This window comes from Corvus hawaiiensis, chromosome 8, assembly GCF_020740725.1.
Source record: "Corvus hawaiiensis isolate bCorHaw1 chromosome 8, bCorHaw1.pri.cur, whole genome shotgun sequence".
Lineage (NCBI taxonomy): Eukaryota > Metazoa > Chordata > Aves > Passeriformes > Corvidae > Corvus > Corvus hawaiiensis.
In genome coordinates this window covers 5,146,540-5,165,898 of record NC_063220.1, presented here as the reverse complement: position 1 = coordinate 5,165,898, position 19,359 = coordinate 5,146,540, and the positions used below count along the sequence as shown (strand labels likewise).

Sequence of the window (19,359 nt, the reverse complement as noted above, 5' to 3'; positions counted from 1 at the left end):
CTTCATGGGTGGCCCATGTGGGACTGAAGAGAACTGATGAAAAGATTCAGATCTGGTGATATTGCTGAATCTTTAGAAATTCAAACTTTCTGGGATTGGGATACAGCCCACATCATTATATTATTTTTACTGAGCCATAGAAATGCATCAACGTGGCTAAATTATAATATAAACCACAGTAAAAGTATCTGAAGGCTTTAAGAAAAGATACATATTTTTACAACCTCAAGCCCGTTCTGGATTTCATGGAGACTGGTGTGTAGCAACTTGACATTATTACAATGATAATTTATTAATGATCTGTATATTTCAGTGCCCCTCTGGCTCTCCTGAGACAACATCAAGACTTCTCTATGCTATGCATTTTGCAGACATAAAGAATGGACTTTTTTATCCTCATAAATCAGCTGAATAATGCAATTGCTGAATGCACATAAAGGCCAGAACACAAGAGGATTGTTACAGAGCAGGGTATAAATTGTGTTGCCAGTTATCCCTAAATGTTCCCTTTTTGGAGCTTTACAGGTTTTTTTTAATCTGTACTGTTCATAGATGTCCTCAGACATGAAAAACGGTTGAAAACTTGTTAAATTCCTTGATCACACACGAGTGAGTGAATAGTAAATATAGCGTAGCCACCAAGAAGAATTCAAAGGACTCCGAATCTTTAGATCTGATGTGTAATTCAGCTGACACATGGCACGTGAAATTTAACATAAAGTAATGCAAATTGGTTACAGAAAAGCAGTTCAGAAGTAAAAAGCGAAAGGGGAAAAAACACAGAGGGGCTTAATAACAGTGGACACCCAATAAAACAATCATAGGACCTGGCCTGCTGCCAGCACAGCACAAATATACACATCCCTGGAGCTGATGGAGCAAAAACCCCACCAACACGCCACAGGGGAGCAGGGTTAATCTCAGCCACAGCTATGATGTCATCAAAAGCTATTATTTTGTTCCCATTTTTAAAAAAAATTTAAAACTTGAGCACAGCCAAGACAAGTTACACAATGGAACTGCTCTCTCTGTGCTAACGTGTGCCAATGGCATGGTGGCTGGAATGCAGATTTAGGTGAAAACAGGGCGGAATTTTTAGGGATTTATCAGCACTGTGGGCTTTTCAACAGCATCCCCCAGTACAGTTTTGGGGTGGCCTGTCAGGGCTAAGAGGACCCTCTCTACAGTGCAGTATCACACATCAGCCCTGCCCAGAGGACCACCACAAAGTCTGTGTACTGTGTGTACATTTTTGAGCTACCATGGCCCATGTTACCTCCTTAGTTCAAAAAAAAAAAAAAGTCAGGATTAGAGAAATACGTGAAATTTTGTGGCTGCAAATAGTGAATTGCTGGAGTCATTCTTTAAAGGTCCTTTGAAATTTTTTATATATTTTTTTATCACTTCCAACTCCCTTCAAATTCAGATTATGTGTCTCTAATGAGGTTGCATTAAACACTATGGTATCTTTGCCATTTTTTGAACTCCCTTACACAAAACACTTTTTCATTTCTCATTGTCCCACTATCTCTGAGCCTTCACAAACACAGCCTGAGATGCCAAAACCAGCAAAGAATCCCACGTTTGTACACACAAGACGAGAGAAGTGCTTAGCCCTGCCTCTCTGCAGTTGCAGCTTTGCAAAACCATGCTGCCTCGATAGTTTAAAACTTCCTTTCATTGACCACTATAATGTGCTTTTGCAAATCTCTTGATGAATCCCAGGTTAGTTGAACTGTTCAATTACAGCTTTATCCTAATCCTACTTGCTAAGCATTAATGCCAGCAACCTCCCACATCCTAATCCTGTGCCACTTGACACTGACCTACACTCAGTCCCACATGATGTGTGTGTTAGCACAAAGCCACGCAAACAACATATTAATCAGGAATGCAACAGGAAAGGGAAAGAAATAGAACAGAGCAGGGAAGAGTTTTTTAACAAAAAGACATCACTGGCTCCACACACAGGCTTGGCACATGCAGATTTAAATACATCTTAAAAACAACACAAATGCACACACAAATGTGCTGAATGGTTACAAATCTTGCAGCTAAGCTCTTAGAAGGTCTCTTGATCATGATTTAAAACAAGAGAAAAATCCAGTCTGAGGTCAGATTGAAACTATTAGAATTAGATACAGTCTTAGAAAATGGAAAGGCTTTTATGTGTGATAGATTCCCATCCTCTATAATTCACTGCAGACTGGGAAAGTGATTCCTTCAGATCTGCTGCTGACAGCTTAATATTCCCAACGATAATGTTGTCAGGTGATAACACAGGGCCAGCCTATACACTTTGATCTGAACGGAAAGTTCGCTTTAACTGTAATATTCAGAGAGATTCTGCTTGGGAAAAAAGAGCTCAGCTAAGCTGAAAGATTGCCTGAAAAGCATTCAATTGTGGTCAAGTTAGAAATGCCTCAACCTTGAACAGGTCTAAGCTGCTTTCCCTGAACAAACCCTAAAGAGTGACCAAAATTCTCTCTCCAAAAATATTACTGAGGCAGACAAAGGCACACAAGAACAATCCTAAAGAACCTCATACCCAGTTTTTAAAGTGAGTGTGCTGTCAAATGTATTCTCTCAAATTTCAGGAACATGAATATATGGCTTGTAGAAACTCTTGGTTTAAATGTCTCTCCACATCTTTCCTTAGCTAACCACAAGACCAACGAAATTCCTGTAGGTTTCTACATCCATACAGCTAAATATGCTTTCAATTATTTTCCTGGCACAGTTAAAGAAGAATTTCAATAGTGTAAGGCCTTTATATCAGGCTAGTAGAACTGTGTCTTTTAGAACGCTGTTGATACTGTTCTGCTCATGCCCAACACTGTCATTGCACTGGTGGAAGGCTGGACTGTCCCTGTGGGTACTTGAGCAGGAGGGAAGAGCTGAGCAGCGCTGCCCACCATACTTAGGGGCTAAGGACAATTATTCCCTGCCCATGGGCAGAAAGTGCACAGAGGATAGAGAAAAGTAAAGTGATGCAGGGACAGGATTCTTCTCCTCAACTCGATATTAACCATTGGAAAATGTAGAAGTACAACTGTAGCATGAGTAGTAGGAAAGAAGCAATATCTCCATCTTCCAGGGAGCTCTAAATTTTAGGAGGAAAGGCCAAACAGGAATGGCCAGGTTTTGCACTGACCTCAAGAGCAGCCCATTTACATGTTCAGAAGTTCTCTTGTTATTCAGAAAATCCTTAAAGGCTTTCAGTGCAGAGAAGCCGATTTGTGCTGCATTTGAATCCATGTCATAATTGATCTGTCCCTGTTTTCCATGTCATGTTTCTGTGTCCAGTGTAAGGAACACTCTGCTTGAGGGTTTGGTCAGAAAACAAGAACTTTGTCAGTGCAACCCTCTAAAGTATCACATGCTGAAACTGAGGGGTTTGAGGTGGCAAGCAAAGTGGCACTAATGGTTAAAAACCACCAACACAAACTGGAAATGGGATCTGAAAAATAACCCAACTGTTTTGGAGATTACTCTGCACTAGAAATCAGGGAATAATTTGGAAATTGCTTTCAAGTATTATGTTTACTAAAATTGCTTTCCTACCCTGACTGAATTGCAGAGTTATTATCACCTACCACACATACCAGATAAGCTGTAGAATTTGTAACCTGAGCATTATTCTTATCATAAGGTTTTCATTAAGAGCTTCCATGTGATACTCCGGTGTTTATGTGCACACATACGTGCCCCAGTGCTCTGTGTGTGCATCATCAAATTACTTTTCTTTTAATTGCAAAATCCAGGTCATCTTTGTGCTTAATACAGGCATTCTGGAGTGGGGAAAAAGAATAGCATAAGAATAAGAGTCACTCGATTTCCTGAAATTCAAAGTACTACTGTCAGTGAGCCTTAAATGCACTTAGCAGAGTGGTCAGTGAAGTGGAAAAAAAAAGGAAACAACAACATCTTTAAAAAAAGAAATTGAGTATATCACCTAAGCACAATAAACCACTTAATAACATAGAAACTTGAACTTCAGCAAGGAGAAGGACAAGAGCAGCCATTTCTCTTATCGGGGCCTGGTTTTGGCAGAAGTGACAGATTGGATTGATTTCTCATTAGGCCGTCAATTATTAATTTTAATCCTAATACACAGAGTGAATGTTTCATCTTGAAAATCTGGACTTGAAAAAAACATATTGTCAAAGGACTGCATGTTCATTCCCCCAAGGAACAAAGTCTCAGTGAGCTGAAATCATGGTGCAATTTTCACGCAGAACAGAGTGGCACCAGGACCTTCTCCTCACTGACCCCATGGGATTCATTTCCAGGGCAGTTTCAGAAATAAACCAGCTGAGTTTTGTTTTATCTTCCTCTATACAACAGTTTAAAGTTTCTCACTTGGACACACCTCCACAGGCAGCGGGATTCTCCCTGAAAGAGCAGACTCCCAACAGGAAAAGCAGAAATAGTGCAGGCTGTCAGCAACTCTGTGCAGAGTTGCTTTGAACAAGGCATTCAATCCCCCTCAGATTTCCACTAAACCTGCTGGCCACCTCTAGGATTTTGCCTGGACTTACACTTGCTTTTTTCTCTTGTCACCTATACAGGGGTTTTAAGTTTTGGAAACGACTCTATTTTTTCCATTTTGACCCAACAATGGCCTAAAGGTGGCTGGCTACATATTATTATCAGCCCATTGGGGAGTACTGCAGAACAGGCTACAAAGATAGAGCTATCAAATCCAGGTGAGCTTGGTTAGAACATGTTTCTTTCATGTAGAGATGATAAAAACCTGTGGAGTAATGGTAGGTCATGCATCATCAAAAAGTACACATGGAACTTGTCCCTTGCACAGTTCTCCCCTTTGTCAGTCCATTATTTATCATAAATACACCTTTTGTCACTACCTATGTCACTACCACCAGGCTGTTTACGTTAATGAAAAGCAGACTGACAAAATACTGGTCTCATATACATGGAGAAAATATCCACTGATTTCAGAGTGGTCCAAAGCTACCTATAACCCTGTGTTTGGTTTAAATACTTACATATGGACATGTGCTGCTCCATGTTTTCTAGATCTTTTTAGAAGGATTTTTCCACATGGTCTTCTCTTAAATTTTCTGGTGTACAATGAACTTTTTCGAGCCAATGTTAAAGTCTCACCTAACTCACCAGATAAGATGGAATCTGTGCCTTCTGAGCACCAGCAACTCTCACCCTCTGTTACTGGGTGTCAAAAGTGCACTAAAAAAGAAATCAAACAATAAACCACTCTAGACAGTGAGGAATAAAAGTATTCCTGCCTTCCCTCACCCCTTTTACAACTCTTAGTATATCTTATGGATGCTATACTGCTAAAAACACAGAGAAAGTGTTTCATTTGTGCAGGAGTATAACATATAAAATAAGTTAAATAAATTATAAAAATGGTGGAAGACTTTACACTGTTCTCAGCAATATATTTACTTGCCTGTATTTATTTAGCATTGCTTGTTAATGTTTTTATTCTTCTTACTTCTAGTCTTTGCAACCTTTTCTGCAATGTAAATCTGACAGCTCCTCCTGCCACCCTTCTCACTTTTTCTTTAAACTTTCAGTCTTACGCTCTGCCCTCTTTCCCTCGAAACTTAACCACAGTTTTTGGGAGTGTTTCTGTTCCTGGCAGGGCTGCCAATGTCTGGTGGCAACCTCTGCATGGGCAAAGGCTCCCTGCAGAGAAATGGCAATGTTTTCCTTTTCCGAGAATGTTGTGTCCCCTCGCTGTTCCGCTCAGTGTGCGGTTCCTGGCCAGAGGAGCACTTTGTCCTAAGTGTCATATGCTTGAGCCCTCCCTCCTTCCTGCTTGGGATCATGAGATTACTGCTAACAATAATAATGTCAACATTCTGAATTTACAAAATAAAAGGCACAGAGATTAAGCCCTTTAATTAATCGGCCAGGGGAATAATCCAGACATTGCTACCAGAGATACTGATTTTTCAGAGGTGGGGGAAAAAAACCCTCAACCTTGTTTAAAATAATTTTCAGAACATTGCAAATTACTAAAACCTAAGTAGCAACAAACCCTCTCCATGCTTCTCAGCAGACATTTAGAAGCAGTAGCTGCTCAGGGCAACCCCAAATCTACTTTATGGGCTAAGGCTGGGCTGTTGTACCCTGATGCAGGGAGATGGGCTGTTAGCAGCACAAAACACAAACAGGGGCTGTCACAGGCATCTTAGGCACTCTCCCAAACTCAGATGGAGTTTTCTTGAGCTGGTTCAGGCACTGGGGATTTTTCAGTCCAGTCCCACTTAGGAGCACCCTTGAACGAGCTTGGGGCTCTCCATGGCTATGGACACGAGGGCACAGCGTGGTACCAACTCCTGCTCCTGCCCAGGTGATGCTGCCCCCTGTTCTCTTGGCAGAAACAAACCAGGTTTCACTGTCGACAACAGAAATCTTTTTCCTGACCTTTAATAAGGGCTGAATTGGGTCTTTTTTCACACAGCTCCATGACTTGGTATGAGTAAGAACATTACATCTTCTTTTAAGGGTATTTAGTCACTGTTGACTTTTCCAGTATTGGTGCCAGCTTTTCTCATCTTGTTGGAAAAAAAACCCCACAGTGAAGACCCTGGCAGTGCTATAGTGGAGGTTTCATGGTTGTAGAAATCCTAAAACTATCATGTATTCTTCTAACACATGTGTTTGGGAGTGCTAAAACACTGACTTCACCCACAAGTAGTTCAGCATTTTACAGAGTTCCACTTCCCTGCCCTCGAGAGCATTCTATCTTAAATGGCAAAAACAAAAGAAGTGAAGACACCAGAGCAGAACTGAAAAATATTTATTTTTAAAAAAAACCTCTGGTCCTTTGTTTCATCATTTTTGTCAGTAGCTGTAAACAACTTTTATTGCAACAGTAAATGAACTAGTATGTCTATGAGAGAGTACTGAAAACTATAAAACTCTGTATAATCACTTTTTAGTAATTAAACCTTTCTTCTGTCCTTCAACAAAGCTTGAAGGTGGAAAATGGCTAGGAATTGCTTCATGGGCTCTTACAGGAGTCAGTCCAAATTCCATTAGCACTGGTGGGAGGAGGTTCAGACCCACAGTTTTGTTCTGTGAAATGAATGGAATAATTTCCCAAGAAGATGGCACTGATTCAGGAAGACTAATTGTAGAATTAAATATGAATAAAGGCATCTTTAAAATTATACCCCAATAAGGCTGGTGAACATTTCTTACCCTACAGCCGTAAAATACTTTTCTATACTGAAAAAGTTCTTATAGTGTCAATGAATTTTTACCCCAATCCTAAAAATATTAAGAAAAAGATTTTGCTACATGAAATGCAAGGAAACACTTGGAACATGGATTTATTTGATTTATTAATGACATTAAGTACATTTAGGAGTTTCAGTATTAAGCAATGTATTATTACTACTGCTGTACTAGGACCAGCAGTTCTGCTCAGAGGGTGATGTTGATAAGTCTGAAAAGAAATGACACCAAAGTTATGCAGATGTTCCTGGGACAGCAATAGGAAGCACAGCACCTACAAATTCAGTTTCTGGGAGGAGGAGGCGATTCAGACAGCTGAACTGGTATGCAGAGGACTGAGAGGGAGCGAGGATAAAGGCTGCAGTAGAACAGGCAGGGGTCTCCGGGTGTTTTTTGCTCCATGACTTGGAACAGTAGGATTTGAAAGCATTTTTCCATCAAAAAAAATTACACAAAATGACAACAGTGAGGCCCAGCTTTCAAATCTGCGTATAAACATCAGTGCTGGTTTTGAAACTTGTGGTCCTTTAGACCTCCTATTTTATTTTCAAACAGCATACCCCCTGCCAAGAAGTTACATTTTTTCCCTCTTTAAATAAGCAGCTAGGGTAATGGCGTGATGAACAAATTTCATTTCTTTCTGTTCAGTTTTTTCCATCTTTAATACAGCCTCCAGCAGGCCAGATGGCACCAATGCAATTGCTAGTAAGTCAATACATCTGGCTGCATTCCTGAAATGACAAATCTGATGGATAGAGCCCCAGCTCCTATACAAAGCCTCTTTTCAGAACGCTCTCCCTGGTACTTGTCTGCTTTAAGCAAAACCTAATGTGTGAAAACAAAATAAAATTGAGCTCTTTCACCACCCCGCGCTAACGTTTCATTTGCAGTGTTTTTATTAACGCTGCCCTGCTCCTGTACCTCGGCCCTGCTCTGCCCAGAGCTCACTTTTTGGCACAAGACAGGCTCTGTTCGAAGCCCTCCCTCCTCTGGAGCTGCCAGCAGTTCAAAGCAGGTTACAATAAACACTCTAGGCTTTGCTCATTAAGAGCTGCAAGATTGTTTAGGAAATTGTCCTCAAAGAGAAAAGAATCTGAGAAAAGCAGAAATTGAGCAAATGTTTCTTTCAGCCTCAATAATCTCTCGTAGGGCAAATTGGGAGTTAGAAATAGGTGTGACCTGTTGGCATCAGCAGAGCAGCAATCTGTCAGCCAGGCACTGAGCTGGTGCTGCTGCTGCAACCCCAGCCATGCAAGGTGCAAGGACTTGCACAGCATCCCTGGATTATTCACAAATCTGCAGATGAACTCCTGGAGGAAGTCGTTCAGACCAACAGGAGGGTGTGTAGCAGACAACCAACAGACAACAGCAAGTCAGGGGTTACCCACCTCCAGAAAATCACAGAGCACTGCACATCAGGTGTTCAGCACCTCCTAGACAACATTCGACCTCATCTTATTTTATAGGAATGACTTGGGAAAGCAACCAGCACCAGACAAAATGCAGAAGCCCAAAAATTTGCCACTCCAGCAAAGAACCACTCTGTCCCCAAAACTGTTTTGCAAAAATAAAGCACTGTGTGAGGTGTGATGCTCGTAATTTGTGTTTATTCATCACTGACAGACTTGTGGAAAGGGAGAATTTATTTCTGCGGTAACTGCAGTCCCTGCCATGATAAATATCAAACAACTGACAGTTTTAAGTCACAGCCCCCAAGTTACTTACACAAGAACTGGCTCAGTCCTTGAAACATTTACCCTTAAAAAATAGTGCTTTGCCTCCTGACTAAACCTGCTGAAGGCGCTGAGATGGCTCGGGGAGTAACAAAGCTGTAAAGAAATCAAAATATAGAAATCAAGAAACTCATATTATACACACTAATCTCAGTAGTTAACAACTAGTGAGTAAAATGCTGTGTCCAGTGGGTTAAAGATCCATCATTCCATCCCAAATACAAGCCATGATTTTGAGTCTGAGCAGCCCAGCCCCATTGTGAGCATTTCTGTCTGCAACCTGAGCTGAAGAGTCTCAGTCCAGAATATTAGGAGAGCAACACGCAAAAATCTCTGATTTATTGGGTACAGTCTTTGGGCATAGAAACAAAAATGACGACAGTGAAGCTTTCCCAACCTTTGTACTCTGCACCAGGGCTTGGATCCCCTCAGAACTCGGGGTTTTCTTCTTAAAGGGGCAAACCAGCTCAGGTGGAGCATTTCAAACACACCTCCTGCAGCTCAGAGCTCATCTCCAGACAAAGAGCATTGTGTGTTCAGGGGCAGATACCTTTTAAAAACCCCTGCCCTATTCTTCAGAAGGCTTTTAGGATTCATTCTGCCTTAGTTATATCCCATATGGCGAATCAAGTTACTCGCAGAGCGGCTTTTTGCATAGTTCAGTAATATCAAAATTTAACCTCTACTTAAGCAGATTTCATTGTTTTAACTTTATTTTTTATGAATCATAGAAAGAAAAATTATCAAAGCCACAGCGGGACTCAGGGTCTGGGTTGTACAGCACAGATAAGGACCCATTTGTCCAATTCTCTGTAACACAGCATCCCTGGCCTGTTTCTCATATGTGTTTGGGGAAGAAAGGAGAGGAGTTGTGGTGTTTTCAGTCTCTTGCCAGATAATGTGGGTAGCCCTAAAAGTTAGATTCACATTTTTCGCATTTTTCAGTGAGCAGTGAAAATAAAATCCTTGGCTTTATCAGTAGTTTGTGCGTAAATTATTTCAGCCTTATTTTAAAAACAGCAGTGCAAAAAAATACTTCACATACCTCAAATATCAGCAATCAGCAATAAAAAAGGGGAACTTTTCCCTCACCATATAAATTAGAATGTAAATAGCTATACACAAACTTACACATGGAAACACCCAGCCAATGGATTATTAAAGGTTATCTCTAAATTTATGACGTGAAACTGTGTCTTCAATGCATGGTTTCCACTGGTGAAGACACTGAGATTTCAGACCTGAGGTTTTAGATACTGAGCTACTATTATTTAAAATATCACCCAACATCAGAGAGATCTATAGAATTATTCTCTAAATGTTTTACCTAAGAGTTTTAAAAAAACCCAAAACCTGACAGCTATCCTTTTGAGGACAGTGTTCAGATGAGGAAAATTGAGACTAAGAGAGCATCTCATCAAGTATAAGGGGCTCTAGGATTGGAAGAGAGTGAAAGAACCTTATCCTCCACAGCCTTCCATCATGTTTCTCTCACTGTCTTACTGTTTGTAGTTCTTACTTCTTAACCATTATTTCACCTTTCAATCCACTGTAGCCATTAATTATTTGACTTTCAGATTCCTTTAATCTCACCAGGTTGCTTCTCTAGCTGTCCTTTGAGAAGATGCTACATGTGGGTGAATATTTTCAATTTTCTCCACTTGTTTTTATCAAATGACATATTTTAAATTGCCTCATTTTTCCATGCAGTTTTTGCCTACCAGTGTAGTTGCTGCAAGGACTTAAATCCTGTAATATTAGAACATTCTGAAATAGCAGTAATGATCTAAAAATAGAGAAGACTTGAAACAGCTTTCAATTATGGAGAATCCAAATTATTCTAATTTGGAAATATATTTAAGCAAATTTGGATGTGTTGTGCAGCCAGTGATTTTTCACCACTTTCATTTTGCTCAGCTGCATTCCATGCTGATCATCTGAAATCAAAACTTCACTGGCCTTGTCACCCTCCTTAACTTGCTCAGCGAAACAGCACTGAGAAATCGCCCTGTTTTTGAATATTTATCCACTGAGTCATGTACTGAAGCCTAAAACACAGCAGTTGAGGGGGAGTCTCCACACATTAAGTCACCTTTCAGGATTTGGCCAGGGAGAAAAGGAGAGCACACTGGCTGTGTTTGGAAAGAGGTTGTGGGGAGAAGGGGAATCAAAGTAAGCACCTTGAATGTGCTGATAGTAAGATGAGCATGAAAATCCATGTTTTATAGGCACTTACATCCCATTGGAGCTTTTTTTATATTTTAAATCTGCCGTTAGATATTCAGGTGATAGGGACTGTGGAAAACAGATGGTACCCAGCCCTGGGGATACTAATTACTAGAAAATTAGCATAGCCGAAAATGACATAATCCAAGTGAGCAGGGATTGTATGTTAAAGCTTGTGCATTATACAAAATAATAACGAATGGACTTTTCTTCTGGTTGAAGGATAGGACAGAGGCCCTGGAGGTGGTTACTGCTCTCTCCAGATTTGATACAGGTACCTTTTATCACTGGACTTGATGAACTTTTCCTGTCTTTTCCCACTCCTGAGAGTGGTGCAGCCCCAGCCTCCGCCAGGATTTCCAGCCATTATTGCAACATTATTGTTAATAGAAGAGAAATCAGTCCAAGCCACATTAGCAATGCAAATATATCTGAACTTTGGCTGGTTGTATTAGATCTGATGCCATTATGGAGAAAACCAGTAATCCCACTGTAATCTATTCCTAGGAAATTCAATTAGGCCGTTCGATGTGGGCGCTGCTACTTCGTGATTAGCACATCACAGGGATTCACCATCATTAGCAAAGGTAATGACTGTTTATCTCATCCCTCAGGATCACCTACCAGCTCTGAGAGCTTCACCTCTCTCATTTTCTAGTCTGAGTGGAGTCAGGAAGGTCTTGGAAAGGTTGTGGGATTTGGAGATTGCTCCTTGGAAACACGTGCTCAATGAGGAGAGGCTCAGGCATAACTGACATAGTTTTGATCTGAATTCAGACCCACAGGGTTTTATTCAACACAAGAAATGATGCTGGAATCACAGTTTGGGCCTTTGCCTGCTTGGGTTGATTTTCTTAAACCACTAGGTACTTTTATTCCTGTTTTTCAGCAAATAACACAGGACAGATAATCAGTTTTGACTGACGTTTTGAGGGATTCTGAGCTTTTTTGTGCAGCAAAACATAGTGGGTAGGAGAGCCCTATCTCTTGCTCTCACTGCACCTCCTCAGATGCAGAATAAATGTCCTGGATTCAGATGTCCTCCTCGTTGGAAAGAGCCCCTTGGCACCTGATACCCTGGTGTATCTGTGTAAGAGATATCATGTTATCAGTGCTGCTCAGAACAAAGCAGCCCATTGTCTTTGGTTTAGAAGAAGTTATATGTATCAAATCATTCACCAAAGACTGTGATTCTGGGAAAAAAATGGAGCATACATGAACATAATAACCAAGTATGTGTCCCACTATTTTGGGTTTTGTTTCAAGAGAAAACTGAAAATTGGAGATCATATCTAGGCAAGAGCAACCTGTGGCCATTGTAAATAAAGGTGCTTTTCAAGGTCCATTAAGCACTAATCATACCTGAGATTAAGGGGAGAAGGGGGAACCACGGGTCTAAGGTTGTTTAAAGGGTACATTTCATACTATTAAGAAATTTAAGACAGAGACAGGTCAGGCTGAGTTCTGTTTAATTTAAAAGATACTAATCTCAAGCGTTAGTCAGAGGTCTCGGGATACTGGATGTCTTTCTCGTGACAGTGCACAAGGAAAAAGTGAGGAGAGAGAGTTTCAGGAGAAGAAAGAGAAACGTAGTCCTGCTCAGGCTTAGTTTCCTCCATTTCCCCCAGAAAAACACAGTTTAGGAGCCAGTTCTGGAATTATTCTCACAAATTTTCGAGTTGCTTGTCTAAAACACATATTTAAAATATCTTTATCCTCCCCTAACTTTCCATCTGACTTGCTGCACTATGGAACATCCCTCTGGGTGAGTTCTGCTGCTCTGCAGGAGTGGTTTTCTCTCAGTGCTTCAGCATTGGCACCACTCACCCAGGCAGGGACTGTCTGTCAACTGCACCCCTGCCCGCACACTGCTGGGACCCAGGCAGGCACCAGGCACGTGCTCCTATCAGATAAATCAGATAAATCTGATAAATCCCTGTGCTGTCAAACAGAAGCACTGCTTCCTGCTGAAAACGGTCTTGCCAACTACTGTACACAGTTTGTCGTGACTAAAATTTGAAATACGAGTGCAGCGATGAAGTTCTTTAAGCTGGAGAGGGACTTTTGACAAGGGTTTGTAGTGATAGGACAAGGTGGGACGGCTTTAAGCTGCCAGAGAGCAGGGTTAGATGGGATATTGGGGAAGAACTCTTCCCTGTGAGGGTGGTGAGGCCCTGGCACAGGGTGCCCAGAGGAGTTGTGGCTGCCCCATCCCTGGCAGTGTCCAAGGCCAGGTTGGACAGGACTTGGAGCAGCCTGGGATAGCAGCAGGTGTCCCAGCCCATGGCTGGGGGTTGCAACAAGATGATCAAGAAGATGATCAACAAGATGATCAACAAGATGGTCCCTTCCAACCCAAAACACTCCATGATGCTAGGATTTTAGATGTCATTCATCAACATGGGCAATGATAATTTTAGCCTGAGCCTAATGGAGAGGATCTGGTGACTTAACACAGAGTTCTGGCAGCCTGTTCCCAGCAGCAGGTGAATTATCCAAGGGTACCAGCCACCCAAGCCAGCAGGCACTCATCTTCCTTCCAGCCTCAACACAGACCAGCCACTCAATCTGTCACCAATTTGGATAAGGGACCAAAGCACTCAAGACCTGATCCAAACCCCAGTCAGATCCACTGGTCCCTCCTCAGCTCCAGCCCATCCTGACCTGCATCCCCCTCATCAAACCCCCATTCCCAGCAAAAACCCGACCCAGGCACAGCAGTGCCGAGGTGATTCCAGATTCCTGCTCTGTTGGCTGGGCAAAACAATCCCAAAACAAGGTCAGGGAGGTAAATGTCGCCTTTGAAATAGAAGGAGGTTTCTGTAGCACATTATCACGTAACGTAAACAACAGTGACACCAGAGACAGCTAAAGTTTGCAGCTGTATTATAAACTTTCTTCCATCCCCCCCTGCCTAGGAATAAGTCATCCAAACAAGCCCTGGCAGTTTTGACTGCTCAAGAAACTTTATGGCTGAGAGCTGCACAGATGATTTACTGCCACGTCCCCTTTTTCCCCTCAAGCTCGCACTAAACTGAAACCTCACAATTGTTTAATGGGGGACAGCACACCCGCCTTTTTCTCTTTTATTTTTCCTTCTTGCTTCTCATGAGAAAACTTGTTTTATAGTTCTTGTGAAAGAATCTGTGATGTCTGATTACAACATGGAGCTATAAATCCAAGTCTTAAAAACAGCGTCTCCCTTTTTATTTTCTTTCTTTTTTTTTTTTTTTGTGCTCAGCAATATCACACTTGTTTTAATGAGCCAACTGTCTAGGTATGAGAGCACATGACTGGAGAGAGAGAGGAGATAAGACAAAGCTCCCTGCTGCATCCTTGACGTAGCTGTGATGGATGCTGCTCTAGCAAAGCTCAGAGCTGGTACTTAAAGCTGTTTATAAACTTCAGGCCAGCTCGTTTGTGCTCGTGAAACAGCCTGAAAAATGGAGGCCCAGAGCAAGCCTTGATGCACTGAGGTGCTGCAGAGGAGATGCTGCTCCAAGTGCATTGCCTTCACTGGTCTGAGATTTAATTCTGCAAATACTACAAGAGTCTTCATTTAGTCTATAAAAATTGACATAAGAAAAGTAATTGGTTTTGTATTAATTTAAACAGAAGACAACATCAGAGGAAAGGCAGCCACCACTTTTATAGGAACAGGTGTTTCACTGAATAAAATGCTTCAAATTCAGTACAAAATATTTCATCTTGTGTTGTGAAAACGGAAAAATCTCGATTTTCCATTTTCCGGTTTCAGGTATTTTCCTCTCTCTTCTGTTATTCCTTTCTCTCTCCAGAAAGGATGAAGCAGTATGAGATACTAGAAATACAAGGAAGTCCAGCTTTTTTATTTCACTAAGATTTTTTAGTTAGAAAAAATTATAAACATTAAGATGGTATAAAAGTGGGATTGAAGAAACCTGATTTAATGCTTAACCTCTAATTTAGAGCATTTTTAAAAGTTAATTTGATGTGTAGATCTTTCAGTAAGATATAATCTCTCAAATAATCACAGAACAATCAAAAACAATATTCAAGCTGATTATTTTATTCAATGAACTTTTCATTCATCTCTAAATAGCACGGAGGTCTTGGGGGAATAACTTGTTTATTTTTTCATTCATTGTGACAAATGCTTGACTACATCATGAGTTTTTCTGTTGATACTAATAATTTATGTTTCAGATTCATGTACTGCTGTTTCAGAAACAATGGGGCTGACCCCTTTTGTTAAGAACCATCAATGAAACAGCAATGTTTATTTATTTAATAGGAAAACAGCCTGGTCTCTAAATTGCTTTGCTCAAGATAGAGCGAGATGTCAGCAACAGTTCACAAACTGCATTGTATATTAAAAACCCAGAGCTGCAATTTAAATCTAAAGCAAGGTTTGAATCTTATTCAGAGAAAAACTCCTTAATTTTTCCTGTAAAATCAGAGCTTTTACAAGATCAGCTTTTAAACTGAGTTTTCAGTACCTTGCAAATAGGTTTCCAATAATATTTACCTGTCACTCTGAACCAAATCCCAAATGACTTTTGAATTTCAACATTTAAGATTGAGTCCTTGTGAAATTTAAAGGAACTGTAAAATGAGGTCTGTATCTGATGGCTGTACATGGTTTTGTCTTCGTTTTTTAAGAGACAAAGAAGCAGCAGGGGGACACATGATTTCATTTTTTAATTCATTCATTTTTTTACCATCTTGTCTTTGATGCCTTGCAACTATATTCAGAATGCAGCAGAAAATGAAAAGTCATTTGGCAAAACCCAGTAGAGGCTCAGAGTGCAGGGGCAGAGAATCCCACAGGGCTTTGGAGAGCAGGGAGATGTTCAGATCAAAATTCACTATCTAGAATAAAGAACATCTCTAGTAAGCAACAGAGCAGTGGGCTGCCCTTCTCTCCCACATGAGCCAGTAGAGGGGACATGGACTCATATGTGAGATTAGATCCACATCCAGATCAGGATTTTAGCTGCAATACCATTGTCCATAAACAGGAGTGGGCAACATTATGGATTAAGTTCAGAATCCTTAAACACTCTATTGTGCTCTTATGTCCTCCCTATAATCATATAAATATAGAAATAGAAATAGAAATAGAAATAATGAATGAAAATGAAAATAAAAATAAAAATAAAAATAAAAATAAAAATAAAAATAAAAATACATATACATATACATATAAATATAACTAATGAATGTAAATAAAGATAAATATAAATAATATATACACACACTAGGTCTGGGCTATCCAGGCAGCCTCCCAAGACAGCCATGTGTAAAGTTAAACTTTCCACATTAATATATTTATCATGAGCTCAAACAAAATCTAGGATTTCTCAAATAGACTTATTACTAAAAAAAAAAAAATCAAATAATTTGCAAAGAGATCAGAATTAGTTGTGTAAGGATCCAGGGACTCTGTAACTTTTGGAAATTCTAAGGAGAGAAGAAACGTTGCAGGCTGGGAAAGCACTGCCTGCCTGTTAGGAAGGGAAACCGTTAAAGTAAACAAGATTCTCTCATTCCAGAAGTATTTGAATAATGGTTAGTTTCAGTTTAGCTGCTGAACTTTCCAAAGGCTGGGTGTGCTCACAGCACAAGGTGTACCAGCCCTGGACAGCCATCCATCAAGCTGCAATGGCTCTGCATTTGCTGGTTGAGCTTTTTGACTCGGGCTGCACAATTTTAAACCAGAAAGTGTCAGAACTCTGCTTTTAGCCTGGATCTGCAGACTTTAAAGCTGAGCACAATTTCCTGCATCCCACCACCACCACCATCCCCCGCACCTTTCATAACACACACTCCACTTTTACTCACCACTGCCCCAAAAACGCTGCACACACATTTCTGGCTCCCAAGGAAAACATCAGGGAGTGGGTGTACTTCCTTCAGAGTGCATTGTGCTCAAAGATAAGCCAAACACAAAACAAAGAGCACATTATGAGCAACTGGAATAGCAGCTTCTGAGGTTTCCAGTGCTTCAGTAAGTTTAAAGTGAAGTGGATATTAATGACAAGCAGCTCCACCATTGCTTTTTCCTGGGTGAATCAGGAGAGGACAGTCCTTGCTGATAATGCTGAGTTTGTGGTGTTGCTCAATGAGGGGAAGGTCAGAAATGCTGTGGTGCACATCTACTGTAGGAAATACCACCTAGGATATGGACAGAGAGGTAAATTTACCCAGTTTTGTTACTTTTCAGTGCATATCAGAGCTCCACAAAGCCTCCCAAGAACCTGGTTCACTGGGGTGGAACATCCTGGGTGAGATGGGTTAGGCAGGGCATGCTCCAAATGGAACTTACCTGTGTTGCATAAAATGTTTCCTTATAAAGGAGCCTAGCAAGCTTTTCTCAAAATAATCCTCTCCCACTTCTGACGTTTGCAAAAAGCTTCTGGCACTTGGCAAGCAGAGCATCTTTGAGTTAGGAAAAGGTCCTTTTATTTGTCTCATCAAATTCCTTTTGGTTTGTGTTGATATGAAATTGTTAAAAATCTCCATTTCCTTTCTCCAGCCTGCCAAAATAGCAATTAACTGCAAAAGGTGGCTGATTAAGGTCTCAAAGCAACACGGAGTTTGGAATGATTTTAGCTTTAAGTGATAGTCCCTGCAAGTGAAACCATTTGTTTTAAATTCTGTTATCTGGAATGTACTACCTAAGAGCAGCTTGTAACACACAGAGATTAAAAGCATTGGCTTAGAAAAGAACTATGAAGGCTGCATTCAAATCTTGGGGGTTTTTTTTAAAGGGAGAAGAAACTACCATAGAGAAGTTCTCAGAACTGAACTTTACCATGAAATTGTAGAATAATTTGCCATCAGCTGAATAACTGCTTGCTAAGACAGCACAAAAATTCAGGGTAGTTTGGCTCTAGGGGTATTTGTAAGTATTTTAGTGATTACCAGCCCTAACAAAAAGGGTAAGGGTTCACCACATTATTTTTTCCCCAATACAAAAGTTTAGACAGTGCTAGGATTGCCACTCTGAAGAACCTGGCTGGTTTAGGTGAGAATACACCACATTTAACCTCTGGAGAGATTCTGTCAAAGCTGTCCCCAGGTCAGTGTTAGCACTGCACATGATGCAGCATTTGTCTAGTGACAACAGCAAATCCAGTAATGACAGATGTAGAGGTTTCTAAAATTAAATTACTACAGAAATGCTTCCCCTGAAGCATCATCAAGCTAGCAATACCCCCAGAGCTGTGGGGTCTCTGGATCCATGAGTTACGCCAGGTACAAGAAATGACATAGAAGTCATGAAAGTCATCCATTGGCCATTGATTTTTTAAAAAATGACATATATTAGCAGGGTCAAGATATGAAAAATTAACAGTCATGTGGTCCAGAGCAACTGTGCTGCCCTGAGCTTAAATATAATGTGGAAAAGGCTGGAAGCCCACAAATGGACTCTTGTATTTACATTATGTGTTATCATAATCCAATCCAGCACAGAAACATTAATCACCTGTTTTGATGTTTTCTATTTTTTAAGTGATAGTTCACAAATGCAAACCATGAAGAAGAAGAACAGAGCAGGGGAGACTACAAAAGCAGTCAAATAATTTGGTTACACGCCTTATGATTGCTCATATTACATTTTGTGTCCATGTAATTCAGATAATTAAGCATCAGATAATCCACGCAGACTCTGCTTTGGCCATGTTACAGGGATAATATTGTCACAAGAATGATTGAGAACAACTGGCATGGTGCAATACATGGCTCTTTACAGCCTGCCAATACCCAAAAAGTGGGGAAAAGACCCAAAAATGCATATTTAAAATTAATGGCATAGGAAATCTAAAATGACAGACATTTAACTGTGTAAGAAGGAACAACATTTCTAATAACCTACGTTTCAAAGGTCTGCTAGGCTGACACAAAACCTGACTTTGAGAAGCAAGGTACCACAGAGAATACAGGAAGGAAAGTACTGGGATTAGAAGGAAACCACTTTTTCCTAACTGCAAAACCTGGTCTGTGTCCAAACATTCATCATGGGCAATCTCTTTCTTGCCACCACCCTCCAGTTCTCCTAGAAAGCCAAAAATCACTGATGTGATAAAAGATGCTGGATCTATCATTCTCAGCAGGAAACCCCAAAGAAAATACACCTCTGTAAAACTCAGCATTTCAACATGGCTGGGTTTTGAGCTTT

The 19,359-nt window shown here is 40.6% G+C and overlaps 1 long non-coding RNA gene across 1 annotated transcript in view; it reads right to left on the bottom strand.

The window, feature by feature from the left end:
- Window positions 1-17,126, bottom strand: part of LOC125329790 — a 93,871-nt gene extending 76,745 nt beyond the window's left edge. Inside the window, exon 1 of the long non-coding RNA XR_007205277.1 lies at window positions 17,019-17,126. This is a non-coding gene — a long non-coding RNA (uncharacterized LOC125329790). The remainder of the gene's footprint in view (window positions 1-17,018) is intronic.
- Window positions 17,127-19,359: the final 2,233 nt, after the last annotated feature.